At 45.7% G+C, this 14,761-nt stretch overlaps 1 protein-coding gene across 2 annotated transcripts in view; it reads right to left on the bottom strand.

Moving 5' to 3' along the window:
• Positions 1 to 14,761, bottom strand: part of Slc25a25 (solute carrier family 25 member 25) — a 36,846-nt gene that overhangs the window by 17,744 nt on the left and 4,341 nt on the right. The window lies entirely within an intron of this gene.

Here is a 14,761-nt window from a genome sequence, read left to right as displayed (position 1 = left end):
ATTTTGTAGAATTCCATAAATGTATCCAAAGAAATATCTACTCATTTCCCCAACTTCCCTCATGCCCCCCAACCTTATCCTTTTTTTTCTTTCCTTAAATAACCCACTAACTCCAGATGCACAGGTCATCCAGCTGGAGCATGGGAAACTATAAAAAGTGATTGTCCCTTCCCAGCAACCATCCACTGCCAGTAGTGCCTCAGTGTGGGGTGGGGCCTCAAGACTATACCAGGATTTTGGCTGGCTTGATCTTGTTTGGTCTTGGCAGACAACCTTGGCTGCTGCAAGGGTTTGATCCTCATAGGCAGGTGTGTGAAGAAGTCCCATGTCACAACACTCCACCCCATTCTCCAGCTCTTACATTTTCTACCTCCTCCTCTAAGATGTCCCCTGAGCACAGGTAGTGGTGGTGGTTAATATAGTTACCCTGTTGAGGGCTGGGCACTCAGTCTCTTTCTCAGCACTCTGACTGACTGCTGTCCACTATAAAAAGAAGCTTCTCTAACCAAGGATGAGACCAGCCAGATCTGCTGGTGTTCCAAACTAGGTGAAGGACTTTTTTTTTCAAGACAGGGTCTGTGTAGCCCTGGCTGTCCTGGAACTCATTCTGTAGTCCAGGCTGGCCTTGAACTCAGATCCACCTGCCTCATCCTCCTAAGTGCTAAGATAAAAGGTGTGTACCAGTACCCCACCCTGGGCTAAGGATTTTTCTTTTTCGAGACAGGGTTTCTCTGTGTAGCTTTGTGCTTTTCCTGGAACTCACTCTGTAGCCCAGGCTGGCCTCGAATCCACCTGGCTCTGCCTCCCGAGTGTTGGGACTAAAGGTGTGCGCCACCACCGCCCAGAAGGACTTTTTTTTTTCTTTTTAAGCATACTGGGGACTGCCAAGGTCTTAGAAACACTAAGTAAATCCCTACCAATGAGCTACAAACATCCCCAATTCCTTTTCAACTGAGACAGAGTGTGTCAATTAGGGTTTCTATAGCTGTGATAAAACACCATGACCAAAGCAACCTGGGAAGGAAAGGCTTTATTTCAGCTTATATGTCCCAATCACAGTCCATCTAAGGAAATCAGGACAGGAGCCTGGAGGCAGGAGCTGGTACAAAGGCCATGGAGTTCTACTCACTGGCTTCCTCCTTATTGTTTGTTCAGCCGGCTTTCTCATAGCACCCAGGACCACCAGCCCACAGGTGACAATGAGCAGGCCCATCAATCATCAATCAAGAGAATGTACCACAGGCCCACAGGCCCACTTTGTGGGGGTATTTTCTCAGCTGAGTCCCTCACCCCAAATGTCTTTAGCCTAGGTCAAGATGTCACAAAAGCTAGCCGGGCGGGCACAGAGGGCCTTGGGCTCTTTTAAACTGTATGGGTGCATTGCCTGCACTATGTGTGTATGCCACACACATGTCTGACACCTACAGAGGCTAGAAAAGAGTGTCAGATCCCTAAAAACTAGAGTTTCAGATGTTTGAGATCCACCATGTGGGTGCTGACAATTGAATCCAAGTCTAAGAGCAGCCAGTGCAAGCCAGGTGTGGTGGCGCAGGCCTTTGATCCCAGCACTTGGGAGGCAGAGCAGGTGGATCTCTGTGAGTTCGAGGCCAGACTGATCTATAAAGCAAGTTCCAGGACAGACAGAGTTCTTACACTGAGAAACCTGTCTGAGAGAGAGAGAGAGAGAGAGAGAGAGAGAGAGAGAGAGAGAGAGAGAGAGAGAGAGAGAGAGAGAGAGAGCAAGCAGTGCTTTTAATTGCTCAGCCATCTCTCCAGCCCTTTTTTTTTTCTGAGACAGAGTCTTACTATGTCACCCTGGCTAGCCTGGATCTCTCTAATGTAGCCCAGGCTGGCCTCAAATCACGGCAATCCACCTGCCTCTGCCTTCCGAGTACTGGAACTAAAGGTATTCATTACCACACCGGCTAAATTTTCCCGCATTTTGTTTTGTGTATAAGTGTATGTATCTGTGTGGGCAGGCATGCGCCAGGGCATACGTGGAGGTCAGAGGACAACTTGCACAAGTTGGTTCTCTTCTTCCACCATGTGAATCCTGAGGAACTAAGTTCAAGTCATAGGCTTGATGGCTTCTGAGCCATCTTGCCGGCTCAACAGCTGACTCTCTTTTTTTTCCACACAGGTTTCTTTGTGTAGCCCTGGTTGTCCTGGAACTAGCTATGCAGACCAGGCTGGCCTCAAACTCAGAGATCCGCCTGCCTCTGCCTTCGGAGTGCTGGGATTAAAGGCGTGTGCCACCACCACCTGGAGCCTATTCTCTTAAAAGAGCTGTGGCTGGGATGCAGGCAGATCTCTATGAGTTCAAGGCCAGCCTGGTCTAGAGTTCCAGGACAGGCAGGGCTACAGAAAAACCCCGTTTCAAAAAACCAAAGAAATAAAAATAAAAGCGATCAAAAATCTCTATTGTTGATTCATTAGTCTTTCTTTTGTTCTTCGGTCCTCACCACACACACCAGGACTGAATCTAGAGCCTCTGCTGGCAAGGGCTCTATCACTAAATTATATCGCAACACTTTAAGAAAACGTCTTTTCATTTTCAGACGGGGTCTCTAAGTTGTTCAGGCTGCCCTTGAACCCATTCTATATCCAGTCAGGCCTTGAACTACTGATGCTCCTGCTGTACCCACAAAGAAGTTGGATTTATAGGCCTTTGCAACCAGGCCTATCTCTGATTCAATATTCTTATGTGCAAAATGGGGACAGTTAATAGAACTGTTTTGTTACTTTGGGCCAGTCTAGAGCCAAGACCCCAAAATAAACACAAAATCACACACACACACACACACACACACACACACACACACACACACACACACACACACACACACACACACGATACTGGGGATTAAATAATTTAGGCCCTTGTCCATTTGTCCATGCAAGGCAAGTGCTCTACCTACCCAGGCACATCCCTAGCCTAACAAGTTAATCCTTTCATAAACCTGAACCCTGTTTAGGCACAGAAGGCAGAAGAAATGAAGGAGATAGTGATGTTCCTACAAAATACTACAAAATTCCTTTATGTAGTAGGTACTGGCTTCTAACCGAATGGATTTATCCACATCATGGAGCTGAGTTACACCAGGGCTTCCAGCCAGGAAGGAGGACCAGGAACTGATTCATACCTTCCTGCCTATAACAAGAAAAGACTAGGAATGTATGAAGCAATGGTTTCAAGCCATTGACCAGGCACAAAGGACAATGCTTCCTGAGGAATGTGCAGAGGTGAGGTAATTGCTACACTGCCGCAGCCCCCTGCCTGGAGTTTCCGGACTCTCATGCAGAGGAAAGGCTTGAATGGAGCTGGGCAATCTCCCAACATTAAAGGGATGAGGCTATTATCAGAGTAGTCTGAGTATTTGGGGTACCAGAGCTACAAGGGTCCCCTTGGAGTCACAATACACCACTAGACTCACAGAAATGATGTCTGATCTACCAGCCAGAGTGAAAACCTCATAGTCCAAGTTTAAGGAAAAACACTCGAGGGTGTGGCTTCCAACGCGGGCAAAGCCATTAGCCGGCATCTATCAAAGCAAGCCCTCCGACGTTCCATCTGCTTCCAATAACCACACCCAGGTCAAAGCTGGCGGGTATTTTATCACACACTTTGCCTTCACCTGCACAGAGCAGGACCAGCTCTGGTTTACCATGTGCTTCACCAGTACTTTGTTAAAACACTTCGATCTTTGTTGCCTATCTCCTTTCCCAGTGGTTAATACAGTCCATTTCGTGTGCCGCCGCCGCCTCTGCCTCTAAATCAGAGCACCGAGGAGATGACTGGTTTCTTTTGGGTATCTGTCAGTTATCAGGACTCTAATTCTACTTCGCTCAGCTTCCTGAGTTTGAGACTACCCAACTCCAAAGCAGGGCTGGCACAGGCAGCTTCCTCCACCTGCAGCCTGTGCACATCAGCAGCTCGTGAGGTGAGGGTGGTCATCTGCAGGAGTAACCCACACTTCAAGAACCTAGAAAACAGACTGAGTGGACAAAAGCCTGTCTGAGGAAGAGATTCCAAGGGAATGGAGCTCGTGGCACAGTCAAATGGCTTATCTCTAATCACCCGAGGAACTGTCCACAGTAGAGTGCCTCGCACAGTACACAGAAGGCCAACTGCAGAGGGCTGTGGAAGTTTCCTACCAAAACTGAAAGGAGAGCCTGCGCCCGTGCTGACAATGCCCACCTCAGTCTCCATTGTCTACCTACTGCTCATCTTTGCATTCCTTTCCTCTTTGCATAATGTTCAGGACAGGTGTTGTCAGAGGGAACACCTGTTTTTTAATGAAAAAACGAAGCCAGACTTCATTCGACAGAAAGTCAGGTTGATTTGGCTGACTGATTTCATAATGAGGACTGATTATGCCAATGAGGTCATGGGGAGGTCCCTGTCCACCAGCTAAATGGGTCAAGTCAGAAGCTGTAGGGCAGTGGTTCAACCTTTCTAATGCTACGACCCTTTAATGCAGTTCTCATGTTGTGGTGACACCCAACCATAAATTTATTTTCATTGCGCCGGGCAGTGGTGGTGCACATCTTTAATGCCAGCACTTGAGAGGCAGAGGCAGGCGGATCTCTGTGAGTTCAAGGCCAGCCTGGTCTACAGAGTGAGCTCCAGGACAGAGAAACCCTGTCTCGAAAAAAAAAACAAAAAATTATTTTCGTTGCTACTTTATAACTGAAACTCTGCTGCTGTTATGAACATAATGTAAACATCTGATGTGCAGGATATGGGATACATGGCCCTGTGAAAAGGCTGTCAGACACTCCCCTCAAGTGGTCGAGACCCACAGGAAGAGAGTCACTGTTCTAATGTTTTTACCAAAGCCAGAACTGAAACCAAAAACACAAAAGATACAAAATGTGCAAGGAGAGAGACACAGGAGTTCAAAGCCACGTGTTCACAATTTACGATTTCCGAGGCACAACTCTGGCAGGTGAGACTGTCTAGGCTAAAATGAATCAACCAGCTAATTCAATTGAGTAAGCTACCCTGGGGAGCCAGAGGTTCAGGATGTAAGGCTGGGTGAACAGACTAGACCCTCCTGCCAGTGACTCAGCCCTCAATTAGAGAATGAGGAAGAGCCAGCCCTTGTCCCCCTGGCACTGCTCAGTCAGTAAAGGTGGTAGTGATGCAAAGCATGGAATCCCCTAATCTGCATTTTAGAAGTAAATGTAGAAATCTGACTGTGGCAGAGAACAAGAGGTCTACATATTAATCTCCTGAATGGCTTGTTCCTGCTGGTGAAAAGCCAGCCCCCATCGTTCAAGGTGAATGTCTTTTTAACAAAGGTGTCTTTTTCTCATCTCTAAAAGAAAAAGTGCACAAAATTAAGCAATTTTAAGCACAGGCCTCTTGAGCCTTAGGACAAGAATGAAGCCAGTCCTCACTGAAACACACCCTGTTATCTATCAAGTTTCTGAAGAGAATGTGGCTGTTAACTGAGCCCGCCCGCATGTAAAATCCTCGTGCCTAAAGGATCAGACCTCCCCATGCACACCCTTCCTGTTTCTGTTGAGAGGTAAACCTGCAGAGTCAGTGGGAGGACAGCGCTTGTCCGGTTTGCCCAGGCCCTGGGATTTGATCCCCACTGCTGCCAGAAACAGTGTTTTTGGTTTCTCAGAAACTGACTTAAGAGCAAAGCCTGGCATCAGGCTAGATCAGGTAGCGCCACCTGCAGCACACAGAAACCAGGGGTAGGATTATTGGAGCCCAGGAATTTACAGCCAACAAGGAGAACCCAGCAGAGTCAAAACAGATCAGGGGTGCAGTACCACCTTAACGTCCCAAGATCACGTGCTGGCACTGTTCCAGACTGCAGGCTCAAGAGCACAGGAAGAGCCCAGCATGTTGGGACAGCACTGGGGGACAAAGGCAGACAGAGATGTGTGTGCTCAAGGCCAGGCAGGGTAAATTGTGAGAATCTGTCTCAAGACTAAATAAACAAATAGCAGGAAGAGGAATCTACTCAGAGACTACCTTCTACAGGCAGCAGAGCTATTAAGGGTAGTTGGGAGAAGTCTAACAAAGAATGACTGGTTTGAACCACCAGCTCCTGGAAACAATTCAGAAGTAGATTTAATTGTGGACTATTTACTTCTCTGGTCCTGTTTTCCTTTTCCTATAGGTTAGAGACAAGAAACTGGCAAACAAAATACACCTACAATGTGAATGAAAAATAGAAAAAGGTGAGCTGCGTCCCAGGGTGTTCTATGGGGCGCTACAGGAATGTCTCTCTCCAACGCCTCTGTAGAGCCCTGGACAAGCCATTTAACCTCCTTGGTAAGTGTGGAGGCTGAACTGCACACCTGAATGTGTTCCAGATCTAACATCCTATGGGTTCAAAGTCCACCTGAGGACAACATTACTGGCCAGCACAGATGGCTGTGAACAACTACAATCCCCATGCTTAGTGGAGGTGGAGACAGGAGGATCCTGAGTTCCAGCCAGCCTGGGTCACATAGTAAGACCATCTCAATTTAAAATAAAATAAAATAAAATAAAATCTAAATACTCTAAATACCTAACAACAAATAAATATACATGACACTAACCAAAGGCAAGAGCAGTGTCTCAGCATGTGGAGATGCGCAAAGGCCAAAAGAACTGGCTAAGGTGGCCACTGTCACTAGTTTTATCAAACATGATGATTCAACTATGTCACACAACTAACTGAAGGGGAAGGGTTAGCACACAGTTTCCTCAATTCTTGGTGACCTAAACTACTCTCTCAGGCTAGGAGTATGGCTCAGTGTAAGAACACTTGCCTGGTATATACAAGACCCAGGGGCGGGCTGGAGAGATGGCTCAGAGGTTAAGAGCACCGACTGCTCTTCCAGAGGTCCTGAGTTCAATTCCCAGCACCCACATGGTGGCTCACAACCATCTGTAATGAGATCTGGTGCCCTCTTCTGTGTGCATAATAAATCAATCTTAAAAAAAAAAAAAAAAAGACCCAGGGGCATATATAAGACCCAGGGTTTGAGCCCCAGAAAGACACAAAACCCAAAGTTAGCGTCCTCTGCCGTTTTCCACCACTGGCATTTCAGTGATTTTAGTAAGAATTCTAACTCTGGGGCTGGAGAGATGGCTCAGTGATTAAGAGCACTGCTTGTTCTTCCAGAGGTCCTGAGTTCAATTCCCAGCAACCACATGGTGGCTCACACCATCTGTAATGAGATCTGGCACCCTCTTCTGGCCTGCAGGCAGAACACTGTATACATAATAAATCTTTTTTTTTTTTTTGGTATTTTTTTTTTTTTTTTTTTGTTTTTCGAGACAGGGTTTCTCTGTATGCTTTGCGCCTTTCCTGGAACTCGCTTTGGAGACCAGGCTGGCCTGGCTCTGCCACCCGTGGGCTTGGGATTAAAGGCGTGCGCCACCACCTCCCGGCTATATAATAAATCTTTAAAAAAAGAAAGAAAGAAAGAAAGAAAGAAAGAAAGAAAGAAAGAAAGAAAGAAAGAAAGAAAGAAAGAAAGAAATACCGCCCTCAGTATTCCCTGTAAAACAGGGAAAAAATAAAGTTAAAAAAAAAAATTCTAACTCTGGGGCTGGAGAGATGGCTCAGTGGTTAAGAGCACTGGCAGCTTTTCCAGAGGACCCAGGTTCAATCCCAGCACCCACATGGCAGCTCACATCTGTCTGTAACTCCAGTTCCAGGGAGTCTGGCACCTTCACACAGACATACATGAATGCAAAACCCCAATGCACATAAAAAAATTTTTTTTTTCTTTTTTGGTTTTTCAAGACAGGATTTCTCTGTGTAGCTTTGGAGCCTGTCCTGGAACTCACTCTGTAGCCCAGGCTGGCCTCAAACTCACAGAGATCTGCCTGCCTCTGCCTCCCAAGTGCTGGGACTAAAAGCATGTGCCACCACCCCCTGGTTTTTTTTTTTTAAGAACCTTCTCCCTGATGATGGAGCAGTTATCTTAGCAGTTTCTTTTCTTCCTTTCTTCCTTTCTTCCTTCCTTTCTTCCTTCCTTTCTTTCTTTCTTTCTTTCTTTCTTTCTTTCTTTCTTTCTTTCTTTCTTTCTTAAGATTTATTTATTATGTATACAGTGTTCTGTATGCATGTATGCCTGCAGGCCAGCAAAGGGCGATATCTCATTGTAGATGGTTGAGAGCCACAACGTGCTTGCTGGGAATTGAACTCAGGACCTCTGGAAGAGTAGCCAGTGCTCTTAACCTATGAGCCATCGCTCCAGCCTCCAAAATTAATTTATTTTCTTTCTTTCTTCTTTTCTTTATTTTCTTTCTTTCTTCTTTTCTTTCTTTTTTTTTTTTTTTTTTTTTTTTTTTTTTTGGTTTTTTGAGACAGGGTTTCTCTGTGTAGCTTTGTTCTGGAACTCACACTCACTCTTAGCCCAGGCTGACCTTGAACTCACAGAGATCCACCTGGCTCTGCCTCCCGAGTGCTGGGATTAAAGGCGTGCACCACCACTGCCGGCCTGCACAGCATTTTGTTATTTGTTATTTATTTATTTATTTAATTATATACATAATGTTCTGTCAGCATGTATGTCTACAGGCCAGAAGAGGGCACCAGATCTTATTACAGATGGTTTCTTCGTGACCATGTGGTTGCTGGGAATTGAACTCAGAACCTCTGGAAGAACAGCCAGTGCTCTTAACCCCTGAGCCATCTCTCCAGCCCTAAAATAAATAAATCTTAAAAAAATAAGAAAGAATTCTAACTCGGGGTGGAGGGAGGCTGGAAGAAGCTAAGCCCAGGGGTGGATGGAATCATGAGGAAAGCTCAGGGACCAGCAGGAACAGGGACAACAGCCTCCTCCTCCACTGCTCCAGCAGAGAATGAGCCATGACTCACCACCTCCTGCTTCCTGGAAACCCAGACAAAAGGGAGAGGGCATCAGGCAGCTCCTGCAGGCCGGCCGGCCTTATTCATGTATTTGTTTGCTTTAAAGGAAAAGGCATCTTTAGAAAGACACCTTTTGTTTTGTTTTTCTTCAGTGTCTTTTCTGTTCAGGTCTTTTCTGTTCCACACATTGGAGCAGTGCTTACCTTTTGAGGTGATTCCTCAACATGACCAAGGGCCTTACCATGCTGAACTGGATTATGCACAGATGTGTCAACGTCATAAACTGAAAGGACAGTGTGAGTTTTTCATACATAGCGGCCTTGAACTTGCAATTCGGCCTCTTCCTGAGTGCTGGGGTCACTGGAATGTACACCTAGTGCAGTACTGTGAAATCTTTAAGGGGAAGCTCCTATTCCACAGGAGGAGGAGACTGAAATTGAGACAGGACTACCAAAGGCTAGTCAGAGAGCCAAAGGCTTGCAGGGTCAGTGTTATGAGCATCTGGGTCCCAAGAAACGTTGGCACTGAACACCCACACACCCACGTTAATAAACAGTAACTCTAGTCCTTCAGAATCTCTTCATTTCGCTAGGCGGCGGCGGCGGCGGCGGCGGCGGCGGCGGCGGCGGCGCGCCTTTAATCCCAGCACTTGGGAGGCAGAGCCAGGCAGATCTCTGTGAGTTCAAGGCCAGCCTGATCTACAGAGTGAGATCCAGGCCAGGCTCCAAAACTACACGAAGAAACCCTGTCTCAAAAACAAACAACAACAACAAAAAACAAACAAACAAACAAACAAACAAATTTCATTTTAATCTTCCCAAAGTTCACAAGCCCAGGCTTCTCAGAACCCACACCCTCTTCCAAACTGCTTTAGCATGTGGATGAGCCTGCTCTCCACTGCCACACTCTCTTCCCCACTCATATCCAGCCTGCACTTTCCACTCTGCACCTGAGCAAACTGCAGGCAGAAGCACATTTAACCCATCTGGGCATTATGTTTTCAACAATCAATAGGAGGAAAGCCACCTGGTATGGGTCAGACCCAGTATGGTGGCTCACATCTACAGTCCCTGGTATTTGGAAGGCAGAGGACCATTGCCTAGGCTACAGAGTAAACTCAAGGCCAGTATGGGAACTTAGTAGAACCCAATCTGATACCTTCTTCTGTCCTGCACCGGCACCAGACAGGCACATGGTGCATGCACACGCATATATACATACATGCAAACACTCATACACATAAAATAAAAATAAATTTGAAAAAGATTATAATTCTTAACATAAAAATTGGAGGCAAGCAAGGTAGTGGTGGCACATGCCTTTAATCCTAGTACTTCAGAGGCAGTGGCAGAGGCAGCGGATCTCCGAGATCGAGGCCAGCCCGGTCTACAGAGCGTTCCAGGGCGGTGAGGGCTACACAGAGAAACCAACCCTGTCTCAAAAAAAACTGGAGGCTAAGAGAATTCCCCAAACTCTTCCCAGCATGCCATGCAGCACTAACACTGTTCCATGAAGTACAGCGCTTGGGGCCGGACAGGAACAAAGGTAACGTTCAAGAACTCGAAACTTGGGGGCTGGAGAGATGGCTCAGAGGTTAAGAGCACCTACTGCTCTTCCAGAGGTCCTGAGTTCAGTTCCCAGCAACCACATGGTGGCTCACAACCATCTGTAATGAGATCTGGCGCCCTCTTCTGTATACATAATAAATAAATCTTTAAAAAAAAAAAAAAAAAAAAAAAAGAACTCGAAACTTGCTGGTATAAGGAGGGACATTTCCTTTATCTCCTGGACTTCTTAACATGCAAGACAACGGGGTCACAGCATGACTCGTTTGCAAGCGTCCTGGTGGCAAGAATGAAATGGAACCATGGCAAATCTAGGTGAAGAGAGAAAACCTGACTGCTGTTTGGAATATTGGAACTTTTGACACAAACTAGAGTTACCTGGGAATAGGGAACCTCAACTGAGGAATTGCCTCCGTCTGATTGGTCCATCATGGGGTTTTTCTTAATTGCTAATTTATACAGGGAAGGACAGCCCACCAGGGGCAGTGCCATTCCTAGGCAGGTGGGCCTGGGCTGTATATTAAGCAGCTGAAGCCAGGCGGTGGTGGCGCACTCCTTTAATCCCAGCACTTGGGAGGCAGAGCCAGGTGGATCTCTGTGAGTTCGAGGCCAGCCTGGGCTACCAAGTGAGTCCCAGGAAAGGCGCAAAGCTACACAGAGAAACCCTGTCTCGAAAAACAAAAAACAAAAAACAAAACAAAAAAAAAAGCAGCTGAGCAAGCCAGGGGAAGAAGGCCAGTAAGCCTCTGTGGTCTCTGCTTCAGTTCTTGCCTCTAGGGTCCTGACTTGACTTCCCTGAATGATGGACTGTACCATAGAAGCATGAGCCAAGTAAATCTTTTCTTCCCCTGAGTTGGTTTTAGTGTTTTCATAGCAAGAGAAAGTAACTAGAACAGAAACATCTAAAAGAAAAATTTCCACATTATCAAAAGTGAACAAAATCTGGAAAAAATACACTTGTGTGTGTGTGTGTGTGTGTGTGTGTGTGTGTAGAGAGAGAGAGAGAGAGAGAGAGAGAGGGAGGGAGGGAGGGAGGGAGGGAGAGAGACATACAACCAGCATCTGAAATGGGAGATTCAAACTGCCATGCTGATATAGTGATTCTGGGAAAAAGGGACCTCCTGGCCATGGTCCTGCAGCTAAAAAATAAGCTATAGAAACATCTGAGTCCAGATCATAACCACACAGATCGACTATTTAAAGTGCACAACTGGGAGCTAGAGATTTGGCTCAGCTGTTAAGAGTGTTTACCAATGATGCACACAGCCCTGGGTTTAATTCCCAGCACTGAATAAACTGGGTGTGGTGGCCTACTTCTGCCCTCCTAGCCCAGTGAAGCAGAAGTTCAGGAGCTTAAGGTCATCATCACCAGCTATAGACTAAATTCAAGGCCAGCCTGGGGTATACAAGAGAACCCTCTGAAATAAAGTGGTTTTCAGTATCTCTGTAGGTGTGTTCACAGTCATTTTTTACCTGAAGACATTTTATCATTCAAGAAGAAACCCTACCATCCTTCCTTACTGCATTTCTACTTCGCCTGGATTAGGACACCAGAACTCTACTTTCTGTCTCTATGGATAACCCTATTCAGGATTTTATATAGACAGGCCATAAAATGCATGCTCTTCTCTTGACTGACTTTTGTCTTGGCTGAGTCTTGGCAAATACTGTACTATAACTCCCAGGAAGCCATAAAATGTATGCCAGGTGTCTCATGTGAGATGTGCATGCTAACACCTACAGCTTTAGTAGGATCAGCAGATATCACGGGAAGAGAACATGTCTCCCAACCTTTGTATGTGTGTTGGGAGTGGAGGTCAACAAGGTCTCACACTGTGTACCCTAAGCTGGTTTCAATATTCCTGCTTCAGCCTCCTAAACTCTGGGATTACAGGTGTACCCACCACTATTGGTGGTTTTCAAAATTTTATTAAATTTTTTTTTCTTTTTACGTATTTTTTTTTCAGGGTACAAAATAATGGGTTTCATTTTGACATTTTCATATAAGGACATTAACTTCTAGATTCCTCAAAGACTCCTGCATGACTGCTCTTCTGTTCTTGAAGGTACTTTTTAGCATGTGAATAAGTGATATAAGACCATAGGTCTCATAACAAAGAGCATGATCCAGGTCACAGATTAGATGACCATCCTTGAAGGATGCCACAAGGAGGATCCTCCTTCAAGTGGAAAGCTGAAGAGTAACTGCATGCATGACTTTGGTGGTCAGTGACTCTTTCAAACCCCTAAATTCTAAGCCAGGTGTGGTGGCACACGCCTTTAATCCCAGCACTCAGAGGCAGGTAGAGCTCTGTGAGTTCAAGGCCAGCCTGGTCTACATGAGTTCCAGCATCACCAGGGCTACAGAGAGAAACCATGTCTTGAAATGAAGAAAAAAGAAAAGGAAAAAGAAAAGGAAACCCAATTCTAAAAGGAAATGGGTAAATTCTATGCACTTAGTGTAACAGATCAGCTTTATACCAATACAGTTTTGTCCACTGGTTTTACCCCACAACTGTATTTAGCTGGACTATAAATGAAGTCCAGAAGAGGCTCTGTTTGCTCCATTCCCATGTGGTTTCTGGGAGAGCTCAGCAATTAGTGATTCTCTGAACAAAGGAATGCATCTGTGAAGCTCCACTTTTCAGACAGACTAGGGAGTATTCCTCCACATTACTTTGGTACATGTTTCTGTGTATCAGCTTTTAGGGGTATTACTTTGGAGGCAAGGATTCACTATGTACCTCAGGCTAGCCTTGAACTCTCAACTCTTTTCCATTAGCCTCCTGAGTGCCACTATGTCCAGTTTCAAATATATACCCACTTTTCAAATTGGCCCCATCATCATGAATTTGAGCCAATAACCAATTTGGCAACAATGTAGCACAATCGATTTGATAAATACACTCAGTCTAATCTTTTCCAAATAGGCCATTACATTATTCCCAAGGATGCCTGTGCCCTTCCCAAGACAAAGGCTCTTCCTTAGCTGGGCTTAAAGCTCACACCTGTAACCCTAGCACTCTGAGGTTGAGTCGGAAGAATAGAAACAAGCTCCAAGCCAGTAAGGGCTACAAAAAACCCTGTCTCCACCCAAAGGGGGTGGGAGGAGACTAGGAGTATCTCAATTGGCAGAGTGCTTGCCTAACGTGTACAAAGCCCTGTACCAGGCATGGTGGCACGTACCTGTGATCCCAGCACTCAAGGATTAGAAGTTCTAAAGTTAGTCTCAGAAACGTAGCAAGTTCAAGCCTAGCCTGGAGTAAGTGAGATCCTGTCTCAAAAAAATAAGCCCTTTCTTCTATAGGCAAGACTATCTTATCTAAATCTGTCCAGTTTGGGCCAACCTGAAGAAGGTAGGAAGTTTAGGGATGCTGTCTGGTTAAACAATACCAGATCAACAGTAACAACCTTTCATTTGATGATTTAAGTCACCAGAGATTGCCTCCTATGCATACTACTCAGGTCAGGGAAAGAGACAGGGCAGGGTGGGCTCTTGCTCTTTGACAGGGGATGCTTGGGATAACCTTGAAAGCTGCACTTTGGAAGCACCTGGTTGGTTCTGAATGGGTATCTTGGGCTGGGGATGTGGCTCAGTGGTACGTCACTTGTTTAGGTTACATAAGACTGTGGGTTTGACCTCCCCTTTCTCATTTTCTCCCCAAAGGCCAGGTTTGGATCTCACTTCATTAAAGATGAGAGGAGCATGCCTTGCAGTATGTGGCAAGCTGGCATTAAACTCTTAAACTCAAGTGATCTTCCTGCCCAGCCACTCTAACCTGAAACCATGCTACCACTAAAGGCATCATCATTCTGGATGGCTTTTGTTCCCTTGTAAAATGATGTAAAATCATGTTACTATCATGTTTGTTCTGTAGGACTCAAGCTGTACATACAAGTCTTTAGATCAGCAAACAACATGGCATCTGGAATGTTCTCCTGAATGAAATCCTTGCCTGTGAGAGCCCACAAATGTTATCTAGAGAGAAGCACAACTGTTTACAGGTAAAACAAACTGCTTTCTTCCTCTACTTGGCTGCCAAGTCCTAATGTATGTTTTGTTTGGTGTTTTGGTTTTGGTTTTGGTTTTTTTGAGACAGAGTTTCTCTGTGTAGTTTTGGTGCCTGTCCTGGATCTCACTCTGTAGACCAGGCTGGCCTTGAACTCAGAGATCTGCCTGGCTCTGCCTCCTGAGTGCTGGGATTAAAGGCATGTGCCACTGCCACACAGCCACCTAACCTGTTTTAAACTTGTTTTAAGACATAAATTTTGTTTGGTCACATGAAAATGCCTGAAATAGTCAATGCTATAATTAGCTCAGGCTGAGTGTCATCTCCCAAAGTCACTACCGGTGACATCATC

Source organism: Peromyscus maniculatus, chromosome 4 (genome assembly GCF_049852395.1).
Source record: "Peromyscus maniculatus bairdii isolate BWxNUB_F1_BW_parent chromosome 4, HU_Pman_BW_mat_3.1, whole genome shotgun sequence".
NCBI classification, from domain to species: Eukaryota; Metazoa; Chordata; class Mammalia; order Rodentia; family Cricetidae; genus Peromyscus; species Peromyscus maniculatus.
Note: the sequence above shows the minus strand (reverse complement) of the source record. Positions and strands in the feature narration are given on the sequence as shown.